This window comes from Equus asinus, chromosome 3, assembly GCF_041296235.1.
Source record: "Equus asinus isolate D_3611 breed Donkey chromosome 3, EquAss-T2T_v2, whole genome shotgun sequence".
Lineage (NCBI taxonomy): Eukaryota > Metazoa > Chordata > Mammalia > Perissodactyla > Equidae > Equus > Equus asinus.
The window spans coordinates 73420789-73443528 of NC_091792.1; the positions used below are offsets into that span (position 1 = coordinate 73420789).

The 22740-nt window shown below is 35.1% G+C and overlaps 1 non-coding gene and 2 pseudogenes across 1 annotated transcript; 2 read left to right on the forward strand and 1 right to left on the reverse strand.

The window, feature by feature from the left end:
- Positions 1-2264: 2264 nt before the first annotated feature.
- On the forward strand, positions 2265-3190 carry LOC123289592 (olfactory receptor 4C16-like; annotated as a pseudogene).
- A 2195-nt stretch (positions 3191-5385) lies between these two features.
- On the forward strand, positions 5386-5515 carry LOC123289646 (small nucleolar RNA SNORA18). The gene has a single exon (XR_006533710.1). It is a non-coding gene; the product is annotated as a small nucleolar RNA SNORA18 (small nucleolar RNA).
- A 3266-nt stretch (positions 5516-8781) lies between these two features.
- LOC139044938 (olfactory receptor 4C16-like) overlaps positions 8782-22740 on the reverse strand; it is a 36512-nt pseudogene continuing 22553 nt past the window's right edge.

Here is a 22740-nt window from a genome sequence, read left to right on the forward strand (position 1 = left end):
ACATAGTTTTCAAAGATTTTTATTCCAAAAAGGAAGCTAAAGAGAAAGCACATATAAGTGAATTTAACTAATATTATAAGAAAAGCTATCAAAGAAGCCCTTAGGGAACAGGAGAGAGAATTTCATTCATCATAAAGACGTCACTGAAGGCCACCAGAGAAGGTTTCTTAGCAGCTGGGTCCTGGAGTTTTGGGACAGTTGAAGTAGTTAGAAATGAAGTGACATTCTAAGAAGGAAGAAAACTATTGATTGAACTGCTGATTAAATATTTATGAGAACTCATAATTATTAATAAGTTAATGAAAATATATGTATTTATAATTCTTAATCTATCTTAAACAATATATGTCCAGATGTATAAATAAACTTGTTCCTACGGCCATCCCCATGACCAAGTGGTAGAGTTCCATGTACTCCACTTCAGTGGCCCAGGTTTGTGGGTTTGGATCCTGGATGTGGACCTCTTCTACTCATCAGCCATGCTGTGGAAGCATTGCATATACAAAAATAGAGGAACACTGGCACACATGTTAGCTCAAGGCCAATCTTCCCCAAACAAAAAATGATACCTCTACCATTGGCAACAGATGTTAGCTCAGGGCAAATATTACTTAACGAAACAATAAAATAAAATAAACTTGTTCTAGAAATGAACATTTTAATGGGGTTGATAGCACAAATGAAAAGTCATACAGTCAAAGGGGTGGCCACAATTATGGGACTTAATTTCAAGTACAAAGATTTCATGATGGATCATTCTTTCAAATTAAGAAGGAAAGAATGAGCTTATTGTTTTGATTATGATACTAAGGATCAGCTTCCTCATAGTTGAAGATCTTTGTCAAAAGTTTCATAGTGCAAAGAGAGTTTTTTTAAAATCTGGTATCCTAATATAAATTACTTCACCAGGCACTTTCCTGAGAGTAGTTTTTGGTTTGGAGGAACATAAGGTATATTTCAAGTGGGATCAGGAGAAGAAAGTTTACCAAGAAAGAGGAAAAGATGTACAATGGAAATTTGCATCTGTTTATGCTATCATAGTCTGTGCTTTGGCCACTTACAACTTTCAAGACAGTGTATTGAAGAGGAACACAATGAGATACATAAGCCTTCCAAATTTTTCAAGTGCATATTGTCCCTTTCAAAATTATCTTGAAAAGAAAGATGTAGATAAAAGTTTTCTTCTAAGAAGTGAAGGCAGTGATAGTATTCCTTTCTAAGTTTGAAAAAAGAGAAATATGCATTGAAATAAGTTAAATTTCAAAGTTAAATCATCATTGACTTAGCCAGGACAGAAATAAATTGAATGAAGTCAGTTACTGACTGTCCACTACTCTTGTTGTCTAAAATTATATCTCGTTCCCTCCTCTGAATCTCTGGTTTGTTACAAGAACAAAGGAATTTTCAGGTGCTTGGATAATACAAACTCTATTGGAGATTACAACCATCATCTGATCCTACATGAACTGCGTGGTGTCCTCCCAAAATCACTTCAGATGTAAAATGTTTAAGTTAAACACTTGAATTATGAAAACAAGAACTGTTGAGTTTTAACACCCCTCTTTCATTTATATGCAACCTTAGGGACTTTGGGTCCTCTAAGGGGTGTCTTTCAGAAATGGGAAAAAGAAAAATGTAGAAATAAGGATATTTGAGATATTGTCAACTATTAAGGAATATTCACTTCTCTACATTAGTATATATCAAATACTAAATATCATAAGAGCACCACAAGGTAACATCATATTTTTAGAGAATATAAGTACTTCCTGTTTCTCTTTTCAAGCTCTAATATCTGGAAATTGGCATACAGTGAAGGGAAGCATAATACATATTAAAAAATAGACATTTCTAGAATTATGTGTAACAAATATACAATGATAAATATATGTGTAAAGAAGATATTCTTTATGGGTAGGGGCTGGGGTATAATTTTCAATTTATATTATGAACTTCCAAAAGTAGTCAGATATATCCAAAATCCCAAGTGATACACCATCTGAATATGAATGCCAATTTATTAAATATGGAAAAATCATGAAATTAATAATAAATGGAGCCACATTACAAACTGTGGAACAAAGTGTTGAGGTGAGTTACTAAGAAGCAATAGCTAAAATGCCCATGATAAGGAACATTTATTTTTGTCAAAATATTCCATAACATCATATATCACACTATACGTTACACATACAACCCTGAATTAATTCCCTTATTTTTTGCAGATGAACCATTTCACACTCCTTCTTCTCATTCAAGAAATCATGCAGCTGAATAATAATGCGACTGAGTTCATTCTGCTTGGGTTAACCCAGGAATCTTTTAGGAAGAAAATAGTGTTTGTCACTTTCTTACTTATCTATTTGGGGACTTTGCTGGATAACTTTCTGATTATTACTACCATCAAGACCAGCCGGGCACTTGGACGTCCAATGTATTTCTTCCTTTTCCACTTATCTTTATCTCATACCTTCCTCTCTACATCCATAGGCCCTAGAATGATTGTGGATGCCCTTTTGAAGAAGACCACTATCTCTTTCAATGAGTGCATGATCCAAGTCTTTTCATCACATTTCTTTGGCTGCCTGGAGATCTTCATCCTAATTATCATGGTTGTTGACTGCTATGTGGCCATCTGTAAGCCCCTATGCTACACGATCATCATGAGCCATCAAGTCTGTGGTGCATTGGTGACTGTTGCCTGGGTGGGGTCCTATGTACATTCTTCAGCTCAGATTTTCTGGCCTTGAGTTTACCCTTCTGTGGTCCCAATGTGATGGATCACTATTTCTGTGACTTGCAGCCTTTGTTGAAACTTGCCTGTGCAGACACCTACGTGGTCAATCTCTTGGTGTCCAACAGTGGGGCCATTTGTACAGTGAGTTTTGTCATGGTGATGTTCTCCTATGTTATCGTCTTGCATTCTCTGAGAAACCACAGTGCTGAAGGGAGGAAAAAAGCCCTCTCAACTTGCATTTCTCACATCATCGTGGTCATTTTGTTCTTCGGTCCTTTCATATTTATATACACACGGCCTGCAACCACCTTCTCCATGGACAAGATGATAGCTGTGTTTTATACAATTGGATCACCTTTGTTCAATCCTCTGATTTATACACTGAGAAATGCAGAAGTGAAAAATGCCATGAGGAAAATATGGAACATGAAGTTGATCTCAGGTGACAAATGATTAATAGAAGTTTCAAGTTTTCTTTATCATTAGGATTGATCAAAAAAGTCCATAGGGAATATCTTCCTCTTATTTTATAGTTAACATAATCCTAAAGTTGGGCATAAGAAATAGTTTCTTCAAGAAGATAGGCAATATGAACACATATGCTGATTACCATTGAGTCAATTTTCTATAGAAATAGAGACAGCCCCAGCTAGAAACAGTCATGTAAGACATATGCTTTACTCTGCCTCTCTTGCCTGCCTAATAGCACTGTGTTTTGATCTAGTATTATCTCTGCCCTTCCTCATATTGATTCTTTGTGTTCTCTATTTATACTTACACTTCTATATGCTTATATCAACAGCCTGGCAAGGTTTCCTCCAAACTGTTTGTTTATTAAATACTGTGGGATCATAATGTCTGACAATGAACCTTCAACTTGGTTGTCCTTCCTGACTCAAAGAAAGCACCAGATTTAAATAATTAATAGAAGCTTCATGTTGTAAAGGACAAGACATGTAATGTAGATAATCTCTCTTCTATGTACAGTGGTTATACTTTGAATTATTATCATATGTTTACTAAGATCCTTCTAGAAGTGTGACAGAACACTGTGACAACATTCACCCTTCTGAAGGAGTCTTTTTTATCTTACTAAGATTCTGATTATTTAGGTTATAGTCAATATTATTCTGTTTGTAAAAATTACTTTTTTCTCCTAAAATGATCCATTCTAATTTTGAGGAAGTTTTAAGTTTTCTCTTGAATCATCCCAATTATAATAATTTGTTCATAAGATTAGATTCTTATGATTATGGCGTAGATGACCCAAATTAATATGGATATATTTATATGGCCTATAAGAGTATATGCAGTTGATAGTAGGGAACTTGAAAATAAGAATTGATTAAAGAAAGAATATTGTAACCCAAAGGAGGATGTTTTAGGCTTTGGAACAAAAGAGTTACATCACTGATATGAATTATTTTAGTTAGATTTGATATAATCCAGAAAAGAGAGTAATTTGAATGAGACTGTGATATTTGAATGAAAATTATGTTTATGCAATGGAGATGGATATCACCATTTGTCACCATCCATCAACACCACAGACTAATTGTATGAACAGTAAGAATCTTCTGATTTCAATTTCTCCTCTTATTTGTATTTTTATCCATAGAGAAAATTCAATGAGTATTTTTGTTTATTTGGAACTTGTATCTCTATTTATAAATTACTTAACTTTATTAAGATTACTAGTTTTATATTAATTTTCTTGTACCAGGAGCTTTAGAATTTCTTTAGCTTGAGAAAATGATCATCTATTTCTCCATGTGGGAATGTAAAAGTGTGAATTCCACAATAAACTCTAGTGACATATATACATCCCTTTTTTCAGATTCTATGAATTTCAAGGCTACTTCATCTCAAGGATGTATTATTGATCACAGCTGCTGGAGTTTGATTCTCATCTTGTAAGCTTTGCAAAATAGTCAATTCCAGTTGGCATAGTTTTAGTTGATGTCCTCTTCTATTTCAAGGCATAGTAATTATAAAAAGGGGCGTATATTGGATCCAATTTACGTGCCTCCCCAGATACACTCTATCTAATATATCTTATGGACATACTTTTAACACAGAGCTTTCATGCCCAGTGTTGCCACATATCCTGCCCACAGAGATTATGGTCTAATTTTTGTCCAGGGTTTTATAATAAAAATGATAGAACTGTAAAGATGACTGAACATGCAACCTCACCAGGATTTTTTTGTTGAAGTCAGTATTCTGATAAGAAAAGAGTGGGACTCTGAGATCTAGACAGACATAATTGTGCAGGGCAGGGTGAAAACCATGAAATCACAAATTATCTTGCATCCTCCTGATTATCATAAGTAGCCTCCTCTCCCTTGAAAGAGAGGAAGGAACAGTTTTCCTTAGCCTAGACACCATGCCATTACCTTATTTGAAGAAGTTGTCATGCAATGGTATTTTCTTTCCTTCTGGGCTTCCTCCTACACCCCTTATTGCTTCCAACCAGCTAACCAGGGGAAAGCTGCAAGAAAGTCTAAATACCAATGTACATTCTAGCTCTAGGATAAAATGAAATGCATGAGAAAATTGCAGGACTTTGCTGCTAAGTACAAGTGTGAACCATGGGAGCACTTCATTACGGGAGATGTTAACACAGAATGGCAAAATATAAATCTTGGATTAAGGTCTATCCAATGGGGCTTTTTCTGTAGACTCACATTATTGGAAATGTCTCATCAAGTAACTATGTGGTTTGCTTTACTCACAGAACTATTTGTTAGATCTGTGGGAAAGAACTACAATACAGAGTTCCTAAAAGTATAAAAGACCCAATAGTTGACTTTTTTTAATCTTAGGTATTGACAGTATCTTAAATATCTGTACTATTCTTTGGTGTGGAAGCTTAGGAGTGAATATGATTTGAACTTAATTCATATTTAGAAGACCCTAAAGTAAATTTCTTGAAGAAATTAATTCCCAAAGTTTCTAGGTGGGTCATTTTTGAAGTGTGTCATCAGTATATCCATATACAAGTGGAGATAAAATAAACTCAACTAAAAAATTGTGGGCTGACTAACATGACAACTGTGGATTAAACATGGGTTATATTTATTGACTTTAGCCAGAAGAAATGATGAAATTCGGCCATTTGTGACAATGTGGATGGACCTTGAGGGTATTATGCTGAGTGAAATAAGTCAGAGGGAGACAGTAAAATTCCATATGATCCCTGTCATAAGTAGAAGATAAAAACAATGACAAACAACCACATAGCATTGGAGATTCGATTGGTGGTTACCATGGGGGAAGGACGGGGAGGACAAAAGGGGTAATTAGGCTCACATGTGAGGGGATAGAATATGATTAGTTTTCAGGTGGTGAACATGATGTAATCTACACAGAATTTGAAATATATTATGATGTACATCCACAAATAAATAAATAAGAAAAAAATAGGTGTTAATCACTATAAATTTCCCTCTTACCAATACTTTTGGGACATCCCATAATTCCTGGTATGTTATGTTTTCATTTTAATTTGTCTTAGACATTTTCCAATTTCCGTTTGATTTCCTCTTTTGCTCAATGGTTATTCAAGAGTGTTTTATTTTAATTTCAATGAATTTGTGAATTTTTCTATTTTCTCTTGTTATTGATTTCTTGTTTCACTCCACCGTGCTCAGAAAAGATATTTGGAATGATTTCAGTCTTCTTAAGTTTGTTAAGACTTATTTCGTGCCCTAACATATGGTCTATCCTGAAGAAAATTCTGTGTGCTCTTTAAAAGGATATGTGTATTGCTACTGTTGGTGGAATGTTCTGGATGTGTCTGTTAGGTACATCTCACCAATAGTATTCTAGTCTGTTGTTTCCTTATTGATTTTCTGTTTAAATGTTCTGTCCATTTTTGTAAGTGGGATATCAATACATTCTATTGTTATTGTATTCCTGTGTATTTATCCCTTTAGATCCATCAATATTCACTTTATGTATTTTGATCCTCTGATTTTGGATGCATATATATTTATATTTTTATAATTTCCTATGGAAATGACTCATCGTTTGTAATGACTTTGTCTCTATTGCCTATTTTATATTTGATGATACTGTAGTCATCCTGTCCTCTACTGGTTACCAATTACATGGAATATCTTACTGTATCATTTCATTTTCAGTCTATGCGTGTTCTTAAATTTAAAATAGGTCTACTGTAGATAGCATATAGTTAGATTTTTTTTAATTTTTTTAACATTGTGGAGCTTCCTCAAAACATTAAAAGTAGAACTACCATATGATCCAGCAATTTCACTTCTTGATATTTATCAAAAAAAAAAGCAAAACTGCTAATTCAAAAAGATATATGCACCTGCATGCTCATTGCAGCATTATTTACAATAACCAAGATATGGAAACAGCCTAAGTGGTTGAATGGATAAAGAAGATGTGGCATATATATACACACATACGCAAATATATGCATATATATGCAAATTATCCATGATCAGTAACATCATTTAAGTTAATGCTTGCAATTATATAATAATATCTCAATTAAGGATTGTTTTCATACAGAAAACACAATCTTATATATATATTCATTAATGGTATTTATATAGCATAGAAGAGTAAACTGTAAAAAACTTGGGTATATAAATATGTGGCTTAATAATATATACTTCTATTACATAATAAATTAGTATAAATAATTCAAGTAAAATATTTTAAAACATGGTGACATGTCAAATGTTCCCTTGTGAACGTAACTTTTTAAAATAGACTTTATTTTTTAATGCAGTTTTAGGCTTACAGAAAAGTTTCACAAAAAGTACAGAGAGTTCCCACATATCTTCTCTGCCCCCCTCAGTTTCCCCATTTACTGACATATAGCATCAGTTTGGTATATTTGCTACATTGGTAAACCAATATTGTTACACTTGTACTAAAGTTCATAGTTTACATTAGGGCTTACAGTTTGTATTGTACAGTTTTATGGGGTTTGGGTTATGCATTATGTCATGTTTCCATCAGTCCAGTATCATAAATATTTGTTCTCCGTCACTAAAAATGACTTGTGCTCCACCTATTCATCTCTTCTCCTCTCTCATTGAATCCCTAGCAATGACTGTTTTTTTACAGTTCCCACAGTTTTGCCTTTTTCAGAAAGGAAATTTATAATTCATAACTGTCATGTAAATATTGCCATTTTGAAACATAAATATCCTTCTTAAGGTTATCTCATTCATTGTTTTATTCTATTAATATTTTAAAATTCAATAACATCAATTGATTACTCTCTCTACTTGTAGACCATATTAATATATCACCCTTAATTTGGACCAGCTATGCTACAATTAATTCGGATGATTCAAAAGAACACTTAATACCACCCCCTGCCCCGAAGAAAGAATCAAGTTGGGAGTATAAAGTAGATTTTACCAAAAGAATGCTATTCTGAGTACAAAACCAACAGTCACAGCATTCCTAAGATCCAAGACCTACTTCAGGACGGTGAATTTTCTCACAGTTCGAGAAAGATCTAAGTAAACGCAAGCTTAGAATTTGCAGTAAATGCTCAAGAATTGGAAAGAGGATTACTAGATTTTATCTTGTTCCTTACTACATGGACTTTTTACAGTTATTTGAATCTGATACTTTCTGCTGAATCAGAAAGAACAATTAAGTTGAAGGTTGATGATCAAATGTGTCAAGACAGAAGTGTCTAATAAATGAAACCCTTTGGAAGAGGTAAAAGTAGCTAGGCTGTAGAGATAAGCATGGGGAGGAGGTTAATCTAGAAGCAGAAAGCATCAGTGGTCACCATTATGAAGAACAGCTAAACCACTAGATAAAAACCATAGGTGACAATAGGAAGGCAAAAGTCAGAGAAACAGCAGTGAACCACTAAGGCAATGGGCCTTCCATACCAGACTATACCTGGTGCTGTCACTTCCCCTTCATAAATTTGACTCGATACTAACCAGCTTATGTGTTCACATTCTTTATTTTCCTGAAGGAAGTAACTCTCATGCCCCAAGTTAGGATTATAAAACTCCACAATAAGAATATCATATTCTCTATGAACTTTTAGAAAAATTTAAAACTGCCATTCTTCTTTTGGCATCTGAGACGAACTTCTTGTTCCACAACTTTCTCATTGCATTTTCCAATTCTCCATTTCTCAGTGTACAAATCAGAAGGTTGAACAAAGGTTTTCCAATTGACAGGTGTCTTCTTGCCCATACGGAAGGTGATTGCAGGGTATGTTTATATAAATATATAAGGACCAAAGAACACGATGATCACTATGATGTGGGAGATACAGGTGGAGAAGGCTTTTCTTATTCCTTCAGCACTGTGGTTTCTCAGAGAACGCAAGATGAGAACGTAGGAGAACATCATCATGACAAAACTCACTATACAGATGGTCTCACTATTTGACACTAAGAGTAGATTTACCACGTAAGTGTCCATACAGGTAAGTTTCAACAAAGGCTGCAAGTCACAGAAATAGTGATCAATCACGTTGGGACCAGAAAGATGTAACTCAAGGTCATAAAAATCTGATCTGAAGAATGTACACAGGACCCCACCCAGGCCACAGCCACTAGTGAACCACAGACTTGATAACTCATCTTCGTTGTGTAGCACAGGGACTTACAGGTGGCTACAGAGTGTTAAAAAGCCATGAGAATTAGGATAAATATCTCTAGGCTACCAAAGTTATACATTAAAAATACATGGATCATGCACTCACTGAAAGAGATAGTGGTCTTCTTCAAAAGTTCAGCCACAATCATTCTAGAGGATATGGACGTAGAGAAGCAGGTGCCAGATAAGGATAAGTGGAAAAGGAAGTACATTGGACTTCCATGTGCCTAGCTGGTCTAATAATCAGCAAGTTAGCTAACAATGTGCCCAAATGGAAAATCAAGAAAGGGACAAACTCTTTTCTTCCTTACAGGATCCTTAGTTTACCCAAGCAGAATGAATTCAATCACATTATTGTTCAGCTGAATGATTTCATGAATGAGAAGAAGGGATGAATGTGAACTAAATTGTGTGAAAAAAATAAAGGAATTAACGTAAGTTGTGCCATGAGATATTATGGGATAGTTAAAGCAAGTTAATTCTTGGTACTATGGGAAATCATGGAATATTTTAAGCAAAAGTAAATACTATTCATGAAGTACATTCTGACAGATTTCTCAACGTCACTTCCATACTTTGTTCCTAAATTTTTAATGACCAGTTCAGTGGGCACATTGAGTCTCAAATAAACTTGTGGATGTGATACTTTTCCTACAGTGATCTTCAAATACAACCCTTTTTTAGCTTTGACATTATGTTGACTAATTTTGCCAATTTAATACATACAAAATTAAGAGCTAACCCTCATTTTATTATTTTCTTCAGTTTTGCCTTTTTTTTTAAAACTGCTGCCAATCCTCCTCTTTTTGCTGAGGAAGACTGGCCTTGAGCTAACATTTGTGTCCATATTCCTCTACTTTACATGTGGGATTCCTACCACAGCATGGCTTGCAAAGTGGTGCCATGTCTGCACCCAGGATCCAAGCCGGCAAATGCCAGGCCACCAAAGCAGAACGTGTGCACTTAACTGCTGTGCCACTGGGCTGGAGCCTTCAGTTTTCTATTTTAGTCAGTCTTGGAGCTCATGTTTTGCATGGTGCATCACTTGGCACTTAGGATATACATGGCTGCCCATGTATGTTCAAGAACATTAATAAACAATGCACATACCACTCCCAACAAGATAAAGAATGTGATCTTTATATAGTCCTTTATACAATATTGTTACAAACATTTATACAAATAATATATTTTCTAGAAATACATAATGTTCTCCACTTCTCTGCACATTATATCCCAGATATTCCACTTGAATGCAGAAACAGGAAACACTTATAATCTTTGAATAATCTACTGCATACTTTAAGCACTATTATGATATTAGTTCTTGGCAAATACTAATAGACAGAAATGAACGCTCTTTAATTGTTAATATATCAAATATCCCCATTTTTATCTGTCTTTCATCAGTTTCTGAAAAGCACCCCTTAGAGCTCCTGAAGTGACACTCCTAAATTAAAGAAGGGATATTACATAATAGTTTGTTTTCACAATTCAAGTTTTTAGCTTAAGCATTGTAGACCTAGAGTGGTTGTGCTTTTGGGTGTAACCAAGCAAATGGTTTAGGACCAAATCTTGACTGTAATCACCCAAACCCCACCTTCATGAAACAATGAAACGGAGTAGAGAAGAAGAAAGGGCAGGGAGATGTGGCTTTAGAAAGAGGGATATTAGGTCATCAGTAACTGATTTATTTATTTTTTTATTTCTGTCTTAGCAAAGTCAACGATTATTAAATGTTGAAGTGTCACTTCTTTCAATGAAGATTTCTTTTCTTTTTCAAATTTGAAAACAAATATTATAATCGCCCTTATTTCCGAGACCAAAGTCTTTCTCCAGATATTTCCTGCCAAGTTGATATTGGACGAGGCACTGTATGAAAGTAAAAATATAAACTGAAATAAAGTATATTTAAATATAATCTGGAAGGCTTACTTATCCTATTGTCTCTCTCCCCAATCTCACCCAAAAGTTCAATATATTGCCTTGTAAGTTGTGAGTTGACCAATGCTCAGCCTGTGATAGACTAACACAATAATAGTTATATATTTTTTCACTCTTTTAGTACATTTTCTGCTCAATAGACCTGAAATTTCTCTCATCTTCCTCAAAATCAAAAACAACTCTTGGGAAAAAGCCTGATGAGGTTATTCACTTTGGAGTGTCAATGATAAAAAAAAAAAAAGAAAAGTCTTTTTGGACTTTGTGATCCAGGGCAAACATCTGAAACAATGAGAAATAAGTCTTGGCATCATGACCATTACAATGAGTTTATCATTTCTTTTGTTCACTTAAATGAGAGATGTGTCATATAATATTAGCATTTGAAACTGTGGTAGGCAGTGGAAGCAAGATGATGTGAAATTCTCTCATGCTCTATTCAGTCAGTGATTTTGGTCACACACTAGAGAGTGTAGTTTTTGGTATGGATATTATCAATTCTATTAACCTGTCTGTTTCCAGGATAAATTTAATTCTTTCTTACATTTGGACATATGTACTTAAAATGACATATTTTTATAATATTTTATTCATTTATAATTTATATTTATATATAATTATATTTATAATATAATTATATTTTATACATAACAATACATACAATAATTATAAATTATTTTCTTTATTTATACTATAGTTATAAATAATAAGTATATTTAATTTGTTTAACAATAATTGTGGGTCTTTGTCAAATATTTAATCAATAGTTTCATGATGACATTAAAAGTCTAGACCCAAATCTGCATCCACAATGCTCAATTCTAGTCTTTTATGTTCCAAAAAATTTAGACTACTTTAGTCATATATTTATTAATTTCTCTGAGAAATATTCTCTGTGGCCTCAAGCATACTTCAGGGAATCTCCTCCTATGTTAAACAAAGGAATTTTAATCTATTTAGTAATCTATAATACCCTCTGATCTAGAAAAAGGACAATATCGCTCTCAAATCAACAAATATTTATTGAATTCTGTGTATAAACAGGGTATGTTCACCATGTAATGGGGCTATACTAAGATTAGTAAATATAACAAGTGTGATCTCTGTAATAAAAGTAATGTAGTAGCCAAGGATTTAAAATAGCTAGTTGTAGCAGCAACTCGCATGTAATATGGAGGAAAATTGGCAGAGATGTTAGCTCATGGCAAATCTTCCTCAGGAAAAAACATAAATAAAAATAAAAAAATAAATAGTTGTACAGGATGCAAACTCCTCTTGTCCTCTCCTTTCTCGCTGTAATATCTTTCTATTTCTAGCTGCTTCAACCTTCTGTGAACTTTAGGATCAAAATGCTGAGAAACATCCTTTAAAGGGCTTTCAGTGATTGCCTGTGAGAAGGAAAATTCATTCCCCTGTTCTCTAAACACTTGCTTTATAGCTTTTCTTATATTATTAGATACTATTGCCTTAACACAAAAAAATGAATGTGCTTATTTTAGTTTTCTTCCTGGAGTTAGAATATTGAAAACTATGTGTTCTCAGGATTTTATTCTGCATTGTTTCAACTCAATGCCTTGTACTTTGGGGGTGCTCAGTAAGAGCTTTTAAATTGAATATTTTCTACTACCCCCTTAAAACGTGATCATATTTACCTCATTTTTGTTGCACCATACTGATTACAAAACACATTCACAACATAAATTTGCTGTGGCTTTCTGTCTACTGTGTAGGTTAGAGAGAGAAATATGCTTCTAATTTATACAGCCAGGAAAAGGAAAAAAAAACCTGAGATCAATTTTAAATAACTTTTGAATAATTGTACAACTGGAGTAGAGGATGTCATACTCTGAACACTACCACATGGCATGTAAGACATTGAAACTCTGATACCCATACAATGATCATATTAAAGCACTTTTTTTAATGAATCCTAAGTACTTAGGGGTGCAAGAAGGTCCATTTTTCATATATTCCTAATATTTATTCTTGTTTTTATGTGTGATATGTGTATAATCATGTCAAATCTTTTTTCAAAGGTGCATTAACACCTTTCATCAGGTTCTCAATGGAATCTGATACAACAGGTTACAACGATCCAAAGACAAAACGGCATCAGTAACCTAGCATATCTTCCAATAACTACTGTAGTCACCTCAATTCTTCAAACAAGATAAGGCAAGTTTGAAGTGGCTAAATTTGTCAAAACAAGGATAAGAGAATGTGTTGGTTTAGGAATGGGTGCATGACAAAGAAGTATTAAAAAAAAGCAGGTGGGAAAAGGTGGAGAACTGAGGATGGTGAAATACAAGTTGTCAGTTGGCTCCTTCTGTGTTTCTGTTTTACTGCAGATTCTACAGTGGGAAGCACTTAGGCACTGTCTCTTCAACCATCCACTACTCGCCTGAGTCATGTGTCAGCTACAGCTGAGTCATGTGTCAACCACACCTGAGTCAAGTGTCAGCCACAACTGAAGCACATGCCACACACACCTGAATGACCTTTGAGCCACACATGAGTCGCGTTCCAGCCTAGCTGAGCTACACTAGCCTCCTATCTTTGGGAGAATCCCTATACTTACTTTATTTCTGCACAGAATTTACCATATTCTGTGAGAATGTTAGCAAGTTGCCCTGAGATTCTTTACCTCTTAAATGCCCAAAGAAAAGAGTAATGTAATTTATTCTTCTGAACTCCTCACTCTGGGTACTGACTCACATAATTTCTGCTTATCTGTTCAGGAGATGGACTGGAAACAGCTTTAACTGAGAACCAAAAATTCATCATGAATCTCTATACCCAATACTTACGTTTCCTATATCTGTTTGCCCCAAATTACATGAAATTAATATTTATTTGTTCCTCTTTTCAAATCTTCTAAAGAGAGCGGAGTCTTGTGGAGAGGGAAGTAGATAATATCACATGTGAAAGAACATTGGACCAGGACAAATATTGATGAAAAGGGAAGATTTTTACCCAAAATATCTTCAGTAACTCCCCTCTCACATATTGGCAAGTTATCTTTCAGTTTTTAGCATCCTCATTGTCATAATTTCTGAGCTTTCTCTGAGAAGTAGTGAGCTTTTAAATTAAATCTCAGAAATGTGTAAATTGCAAATTATATTCTTATGGTATCATATTGGAAGCATACAGGGAGTAATAATCTTATATCCTGATACAGAAACTCTATTAAATGTTGTCTTTGGAGATGGAAAAGTCGGCATTCTCCAGAAGTTACCTGTAGATCACTACCTCCATTAGTCTTTCCTAGAATTTCTAACTAGGCACGTCATTTCTAACATTCTAGAATCCAAAGCTCTTTAGTGAGGATTCATCTTGTCAAACTACCTTACATCAAAGTCATGTGTTAAATTTTCTGCATTCTGTCATCTCTAGAAACTGTAATAAAACTTAACTCAGGAAATACCTTCCTCTATCCCTATACTGCTTTTCACGTGATACCTTTTCACAGACGTGGTGCTCATACAAGATTTATTGAGTTAAAATGATCATTTTTCCTCAACAGTTATATTTATTCTATTTATTTCTTTCATTAGCATCAAATCTCAAAAAAACTAAGCTCTTTTTTTCTGTTCCTTTCTCACTGTATGTGGAAAGAATATAGTCAAAATAAATATAAAAATATATTAGAAAATTATTTTAGATTATTTTATAATGATGCATCTGTGTGTAAAAAGATAGAAATATGTGTAAATTATCTGTTAGAAGACTCTCTGAATTAGTGTCAAGTCTGACCATTCTTTTTTGATAGTGGCATTCTCATAGAACACTGAAAAAATGTTGTCTGCATTCCAGGGGGAATATTTAAAAAAATAATGTGCCGGGGTCCCGCTCCAGCTGAGTGCAGGTTCCTGAGGGAGAGATGGAGTCGGCGAGTTGGCGCAGGGGGAAATGAATGGGACATGAGACTTGAGTCAGTGCAATCAAGTCCAACATTACTGTGCACAAGTGTCGTTTTTATATTTTTCAGGATTAGTACAGAAATAGCTCTACAAATATTCTCAGAGAGATAATGAAGTAAAAACGACCACAAGAATATTTATTAGCATTCTATTCTATAGAGCATAAGGTTAATAATCGTGTTCTCCGCAATTAACTATTGTTTATTGTCTCTAAGCTAGAAGCAATAGGTACCTTGACATCTGTTGTAATTCATGGTAAAGTTAAATCAAAGAGAGAACGTCCAGACCTCTGGACAGGACAGCATTCTGGCTCTTTACATCCTGGGGGAGCCACCCCTGCCTCCCTCAATCATTTATGCCATTAGTGTAGATGGTTAATGGGAACAAAAGGCAAGTGCGGGGTATCTTATCCCCAGGGCTATTTGTGTTCTCAGAGGGCAGTTAAACATCTTTACATTCCCGTGCACCTTAGGGGGTGAAAGCATTCCTTTGTCTTTTAGGAGGCAGGGCTAACAGTCCCTTCAGCAGACTTCCTGGAGAAAATATAATTTTGCTGGAAAGGTAAAGGGCTGAAAAGCTAAGCTAAACTATATATCTTCAAGAATAAAAAGCAGAAACAAGTATAGTCATAATCTTGATAGAAAGCATGCATATAATTCAGAAAATATCAGGGGTGTCGGCCGGCCATTCTTCACCGAGGGGCATCCCTGTGCTCCTCAGCCCTTCTCAGCCCAGACCCTGTCAGATGGCTGTATAGGTGTCGGTAACACAGCTCCTGGCATAATTTATTGCTTTTAGGAGAAAACTTCTATAACATTTTAACAGAAAGCAGAAGGTCTAGAATAATATATAGATACTTCTTGATCATCCAATTAAGCAGCAAACTTGAAAGGGCGATGCATATATATTTAGACAAAGAACTGGAGGAAGAAGGAAACATTAACCAGATGGAGGCTACAAACCTAATTCGACATCTTATCTGGGCAGGATTCCTTTCTGCTGGTCTCAAAATGGACGGTGCGCTCCTCCATTAATTAACTGCATCAAACAAAATTAGCTCTCAGAAAAATATCTTGAAAGTTACCTGCAGGTGGTCACATTCTCTTACTATATTTAATTCTCCCGGGAGGTAGTGGCTCCCAAGCAGTCACCCAAAGAAGTGAAACCTGGAGGTTAAGAAAGGAAAAGGAATGAAGGGCAATTAGAAGCAGCACAGGTTTCAGAACTATGTGAGGGGCCAGCCAGTTATTCTTCACCAAGGGTCAACCCTGCACCCCTCGTGTTAATCGACTGGACCCTGTCAAGCAGCCGATCAAATGATGTAGCCACGGGTCCCGTCAATAATGATATAAGTTGTTATCCTCCTGGAAAGTATTATTGTCTAAAGTTTTCCTTACTTTGTTAGTCATAAACATCCCACATGTAATAAACTTAACTTTTGATTTGTCTGTTCAGCCTACAAGAATAGCAAATTAATCTGCCTCATGCTTGTTAACCACATACACAGATTCAGAATTGTTAGATGCTTCAAACTACCAAAACTACCAGGGAAAAAGAAGAATAAAACAAATAAATGGTGGAGAGGATGACAAAGAACAGAAAGAAGAAAAATAGTGTCACATACAAAAAAGGAAGTAGGTCACCCAGAAACAAATCTGCTCTAAACCGGAGCCCTAAGTTACTCCTCCTTACATTTCTCAGTGGAAACTTTGCAGAACAGAAGGGTGTGAGATGATATATTCAAAATGTTGAATGAAAAAAATCACAAATGAAGAATTCAATACCCATAAAAAGTATCTTTTTAAAACAAAGATGATATAAACACGTTTCTACACAAATAAAACCTGAGAGAGTTTGTCACCACCTGACCTGACTTACAACAAATGCTAAAGGGGCTTCACATTTAAAGGAAAAGACAATAAACAACAACATGAACACATATGAAATTATAACACATTTTACGTAGTTACATATGAATACAAATGCAGAATACTTTACTAAAGTAGTAAATCAAAATGCATAAATTAATTTAGTCACAGTATATAAATTTCTCTTAATTTTAGTGTAAACATTAAAAGACAAAAATTTTAAGAATAAATATAACTATGAAAGTTGCTTAATAGAGATAGCATAAATATATATAAATTGTAACATCAACAACATAAAATTATTGTAAAATATGAGGGGTGGAGTAAAAGTGTAGATGTGATTGATGTTAAGATGTCACCATTAAAATATACTATTATAATATTAAGATACTTTATGTAAGTCTCACAGTAACCACACATAAAAACACCTATATATGATACAAAAGAGAAAAATGGAAAGGAACCAAAGAATATGAGTACAAAAATTAACAAGACGGAAAGGAAAAGAACAAGAGAGGAATAGAGTAACACTTGCAAGACACTTTCACAATAAATAACAAAATGGCAATAATAAGTCATTACCTATCAATGATGTCTTTGTGTATTTGGATTAAAATCTCCAATCAAAAGATATAATGCAGCTGAATGGACTTCTTGAAAGTGTAAGACTCTACTATATGCTTTCTATAAGAAAATCAGCTTCAGATGTAAGGAAGTGAAAAGTCTGAAAATGAAGGCACAAAAAAAATAACCAATGCTAATAATAAATAAGAGGGAAGAGCTGAGGCTATACTTTATATTTGACAACAGAGTCTTTATGTCAAAATTGTTAAAGGAGACAAAGAAGAACATGATATAATGATGAAAGCATCAATTCAAGTAAACATAACAATTATATATATATATATGCACCCAACAGCAAAGCTCATAAATAAATAAAAAAATATAACTGAGGGAAAAAGAGAGCAAAATATAGTAATATAAGGATACTTCAATACTCCCATTTCAATACTGGATAGAACATCCAGGCAGAAAAACAATAAAGAAACAGCTGAGTTAGACAACCCAAAAGATGAAATTGAACTAACAGACATATACAGAACTTTTCACTCAAAAGGAGTGGAATACACATTAACTAAATAAACCCTAAAAATAGCAGAATAAAGGAAATAGTAAAGACTAGAGAAGAAATAAATAAAACAGAGAAAAGAAAAACAATAGAAGAATCAATGAAAATAAGCTTTTTTTAAAGTTAAAAAAATCAATAAAGTCTTAGCTAGAGTAAGAATAAAAGAAGGCTCAAATAAATGAAAACAGAAATGAAGGAGGAGAAATTCATGGGATGACAGAAATATAAAGAATCAGTAGAGACTATTATAAAGAATTATGCACCAGCAAACTGGATAACTTAGAAGAAATAGATAAATTCCTAGAAGCATATAACCTACCATGACTAAATCAATAAGAAATAGAAACCCTGAACAGACCAATAACAAACAAGATGATTGAATTGAAAATTTTCTAACAAATAGGAGATTGTTGGAAAGATAGTGGCGTAGGAGGCCTCTGAATTCACCTCATCCTGGGGATATAACAAATCTACAACTACCAATGGAAAAATTACCTTTCAGAGAGAACCAGAAACTGGATAAAAAGAATCTTCACAACAAGGAGCAATACTGACAGACGTGCAAGAGAGAGAAATATCCCTCTACTGAGGAATAAACCACATTCTAGCCACAGTACTCATGGCCAGGAGCAATCCCAAGATACAAAGCCTTTCCTGGAGGAGTGGTGGAACTGAGCAGCAGCGCTCTGCCACAATAAGCAGCCTTTGACTTAAGCACAACTGAAATGAATGCCACAATATGTGGCTTTGCTGGGTATTAAAACCAAACAGGATACCCCCAGAAAAGCTATTGAACATAAGAGAAAGTAAAGTCTGCTCTTAGAGGGGCTATGCACAGGTTGACCCATTCCTGATACCAACACAAACCACCAGAAAGAAAGGTGCATAGTCTTTTGGTAAAAGAGACTTGATAACCTCTGAGCATATCTCCAAGAGGCAGGCTACAGCTGGGCCCACCTACACAGGGACTGAGACATTGGCAGCAGCTATTATTGTGACGTAATACAAGCGTGCTGACACAGACACTGGCAGATGCCATTGGATTCCTTTGTCTCCTGTTTGTGCAGGGATTTGCTGCAGCCATTAGAGCACTGATTTAATCCAGTTCAGCCAGGGCAGACAGACCACCTGGAGGACTGGTCCTGCTCACCAGAAGGCCTGCAGGGAACTGATGGGCCCACGTAGGTGGGGCGTACGGGACTTCCTCAGTGAGTTGAGTGAGTCAGTATTGGCATGGCAGGAAATGCATGTAAGACAGGACTGCATTGGTTGGATGTGTGGACCCATAGGTGGTGGGGGTTGTCGGTGGCAGCAGACTTGTGCCATTGGCCATCTCAAACAGCCACACAGGGTATCTGCCCTACACTCCAACACCTGAAATGATTTTGTGATGCCATGCCTAGGAACAGCTCCATCCAGCTGCACACCTGACAAACCTGACAACAGCCTCTGAGACCAGAGGCCTACAGCAATTGTGAGCCCCTGAGTCTAGCAACCAACCATGCTGAGTGTCTGACTCACTTAACAGCAAAACAGCAGCAGTTATGTGCTATTAGACCTTGAAGGCAGCTGTGCTGGGGCTTTCCCCACCCAGTGATGTTAACAAATTGACCATAGGAGATGCACACAGCTTAGAGTTACAACCAGCCAGCCTGGGGTCCAGAATCCACAGCAAGAGTAACCCTGCCACAACAGAAGGACACATGTAGCCTTTACAGGGGAAACTCCTGAAACAGGAACTGGTGACAAGACAGAATCAAATTACTGGGCTTCATAATGTATCTCTTATATAAGGACACATTGGGTGCTGATCCGTCTAACACATAGATATAAGCACAGAGAAGTAGGCAAAGTGAGAATACAAAGGAATATATTCCGAAAAAGAAACAGGAAAATCCTCAGAAAAAGAAATAAATGAAACAGAGATAAACAATCTACCTGATAAAGTACAAACTAATACTCATAAGGATGCTAAATGATCTTGGGAGAAGAATGGGTGAAAACAGTGAGAACTTCAACAAAGAACTGGAAAATATAAAAACAACAAATCAGAACTGAAGAATATCATAATTGAAAAAATTCATTAGAAGAAGTCAATAGCAGAGCAGATGACACAAAAGAATAGATCAGTGAGCTGACTAAAGCGTGGAGGAAATCACCCAAGCTGAAAAGAAAGTAAAAAAAAAGAATTAAAAAGAATGAAAAACAGTCTAAGGGATCTCTGGGACAGCATCAAGCACACTAGCATCTGTATTATATGTGACCCAGAAGGAGAAGAGAGAGACAAAGGGGGCAGAGAACCTACATGAAGAAATAATAGCTGAAAAATTCCCTAACCTAAGGAAGGAAACAGATATCCAGGAAGAGGAAGTGCAGAGAACATCAAAAAAGATGAATCCAGAAAGGTCCACATCAAGACGAATTACAATTAAAATGTCCAGAATTAAAGATAGAGACTCCTAAAAGCTGCAAGAGAAAGTAAAAAAGATACATACAAAGGCATCCCCATAAGTCTATAAGCTGACTTCTCAGTAGTAAATTTAGAGGCTAGAAGGGACTGGCACAGTATATTGAAAGTGCTGAAAGGAGAAAACCTACAACCAAGAACACTATACCAAATAAATTTATCTTTCAAAACTGAAGGAGACATAAAGAGTTTTCCAGAGAAGGAAAACCTACAGGAGTTTGCCACCACTAAACCACCTGTACACGAAATGCCAAAGGAATCTATTCAAGTGAAAAACAAAAGATGACAAATAGGAATAAGAAAATTATCAAAGGAAAAAAAATCACTAGTAAAGGGAAATACACACTAAAGGTAGTAGTTCAACCACCTATAAAGCTAATATGAAGATCAAAAGACAAAAAGTACTAAAATTATCTATTTCCATGATAAGAATGTAAGGAATAAATACACAAACAAAAGGGGTTAAATACGACATCAAAAACATAAAATGTTAGGGGAGGGGAGTAATAATGCAGAGTTTTTCATAATAGGCCTATCTTAAGAGACTATCAATATAGATTGCTATTTTCATAGGTTATTTTGTATGAACTTCATCATAGTCACAATCCAGAAACTTATGATAAATATTAAAACATTGAGAAAGAACCCAAATGTAATATGAAAGACATCCATCAAATCACAAGGGAAGAGAGCAAGAGGAGAAGAAAGGAACAGAGAACTACTGCAACACTCAGAAAAAAATTTAATAAAATGAGAAGAAGTATACACTTAACAATAACTATTTTAAATGTAAATGTGATAAATACTCCCAAAAAAGACATAAGGTGACTGAATGGATAAAAAATCAAGACCCATGTATATGCTGCATATAAAAGACACACTTCAAACCTAAAAACACTCTCAAACAGTAAGTGAAGAAATGGCAAAAGAAACATCATGAAAATTCTAATGAAAAGAAAACTGAGGTAGCAATACTTATAGCAGACAAAAGAGACGTTAAAACAAAAAATATAACAACAAAGAAGGGTAGTACATAATGATAAAGGAAAAAATCCAACAAGAAGATATAACACTTCTAAACATATATGCACCCAACATAGCAGCACCTAAATATATAAAGCAATTATTAAGAGACGTAAAAGGAGAAATAGTAAGAATAATAGTGAGGGACTTTACCATTCCACTTAAATCAATGGATAGATCATCTGAACAGAAGATCTACAAGGAAACATTGGGCTTAAACAACACATTAGATAGATGGACTTAGATATATACAGAACATTCCATTCAAAAAATCACAGAATGCACATTCTTTTCAAATGCAAAGAGAACATTCTCCAGGATGGATCACATATTAAAATGAAAGCAATATCAATAAATTTAATATTTTAATAATAGCAAGCATCTTTTTAAAAATTAATTTATTTATTTACGGATGTACATCATAATATATTTTGAATTCTGTGTAGCTTACATCATGTTCACCACCCAATAACTAATTATAGTTCATCCCTTCACATGTGACCCTAATCACCCCTTTTTCCCTCCTCCCCCTCTCCCTATGGTAACCACCAATCCAATCTCCAATGCTATGTGTTTGTTTGTAGTTGTTTTTATCTTCGACTTATGAGCGAGATCATACGGTATTTGACTTTCTCCCTCTGACTTATTTCATTCAGCATAATACCCTCAAGGGCCATCCATGTTGTCACAAATGGCTGTATTTCGTCATTTCTTATGGGTGAGTAGTATTCCATCATGTATAAATACCACATCTTCTTTATCCATTGGACCCTTGATGGGCACCTAGGTTGCTTCTATGTCTTGGCTATTGTGTATAATGCTGCAATCAACATAGGGGTGCAAGTATCTTTAGGCCTTTGCATCTTCAAGTTCTCTGGATAAATACCCAGCAGTGGGATAGCTGGATCATAGGGTAGATCTATTCTTAATTTCCTGAGGATACTCCATACTGCTTCCCATAGTGGCTGCACAAGTTGTTGTAGTAAAAAAGACTCTGCTGAGACCAATGTCAGGGGCCAGTCCTGTGGTGTAGTGGC